Source organism: Nicotiana tabacum, chromosome 22 (assembly GCF_000715075.1).
Source record: "Nicotiana tabacum cultivar K326 chromosome 22, ASM71507v2, whole genome shotgun sequence".
Classification (NCBI taxonomy): Eukaryota; Viridiplantae; Streptophyta; class Magnoliopsida; order Solanales; family Solanaceae; genus Nicotiana; species Nicotiana tabacum.
The window spans coordinates 176278788-176280444 of NC_134101.1; the positions used below are offsets into that span (position 1 = coordinate 176278788).

At 30.8% G+C, this 1657-nt stretch overlaps 1 non-coding gene across 1 annotated transcript; it reads right to left on the reverse strand.

Moving 5' to 3' along the window:
- Positions 1-689: 689 nt before the first annotated feature.
- Positions 690-775, reverse strand: TRNAM-CAU (transfer RNA methionine (anticodon CAU)). The gene is given in 2 exon segments: positions 690-725; positions 738-775. It is a non-coding gene; the product is annotated as a tRNA-Met (tRNA).
- Positions 776-1657: the final 882 nt, after the last annotated feature.

A 1657-nucleotide genomic window follows, 5' to 3' on the forward strand; every position in this document is an offset into this window, starting at 1 on the left:
TGATTTTATTTTAACGGATTTTGAGTCATGGGGCGGGTATGTTGGGTTAGGGCATTATAGAGGAACGGTCTGGGTGGATGAGTTTAATTTCGTCCAATAGGAATTCGGCACATAATAAATAATTTTTACCCTCAATTGTAAAGACTCAAATTGAGGGTTCCTCAAGCTTGGAAGACTAGGAATTATCCCAAAAGTGATCATATTTAAAAAATCATGAATAATATGGTTACCCATATTATTCTTTGTTAACCCATTTTCTATCTATATTAAATATGTGTCGAGAGTGTGGTTTATTATTTGAGGTTTATAAAAGTTTCTTCGGCGGGTTGGACACATGATAATTTTGTATTGGTTGAACTTGAAAAAAAACTCCATTGAAGCTTCGAGTTCAAAGAAGCAAATGATTTTATTTTAACGGATTTTGAGTCATGGGGCGGGTATGTTGGGTTAGGGCATTATAGAGGAACGGTCTGGGTGGATGAGTTTAATTTCGTCCAATAGGAATTCGGCACATAATAAATAATTTTTAAAAAGCAAAAAATAAAAACTTCTTAGTTTGAAGGGCACAAATGAGCCATAAGGTAAGCGAGTGACATTTTTAACAAAATAGGTGGATGAAGGGTATATTTAGATCTTTTCCGTTAGTTCAAGGATATTTTTGGCCATTCTAGGAAAAACAAAAGGGAAATTGGGGTGAGAGAGGCTCGAACTCTCGACCTCAGGATTACTCGTAAAGCTATGAGACCTACGCGCTAGCCAACTGCGCCACCACCCCTTTCTTGACCTTTGTCGTCGTAAATTAATTAACACATAAATATTTTTAATTTGGAATTTTCTAAAGAGCGGAGCGGTGGCCTGTCCTTTAGAAAGCAATTTCGCATTAGCTGTTATAATCTTGTGCGTACACAGTTCAGAGTACACTAGTTGATTAGCTTCGGTCGAGTGCTTGATTTCTCATACGCACATTTATGAAAACTAGTCTTAACGCGCGTATATTCTATACTAAAATATATATATATATATATATTTTAAAAATCATTTAAATAATAATTTGCTTGAGTTATAAATGAAGATTAAATAAAAAATATATGTTCATGAAAATGTTGAATGTTGATTTTTAGCCGTAATTCTCATTTTGCGTTTGTGGCGTTCAATTTAATTTTTCTCTACATCGTAATGTCATATTTATTATGCACAAGTTAAATTCATTTTGGAGTTCAAAAACTAAATTTTGAAGGAAAATTCGCATTATGACTCACATTTTAAGAATAACTTTGTGCATTTTTTTCGTGTTATGATTGTTATTGCCTTTTTAAAATATAATTTGGCAGAATTTTTTTTTGAAGTTACTCTTAAAATAATAATATCATCGTTAAGACAAATATGCCATAGTTTCGGTCTAAAAATGCTTGTGTCACTAGAAAAATAAAATATACGACAAACAAAATTTCTTTTGAATAAATATTTTAATTGACTTCAAAGTCTTTATATGAGTATTGGTTGTTCATATAGTTTGTTATAAGAAAAGAATTTTTATAAAGTAAAATTTTAATTAATTGAAAGCCGCAAATTTTAGACTTTCTATCTAATAAGGAAAGATTTAGTAATTATATTTTTAGTTGTTTTCAATGTCCTAAATATAAAAATATTAAATGAC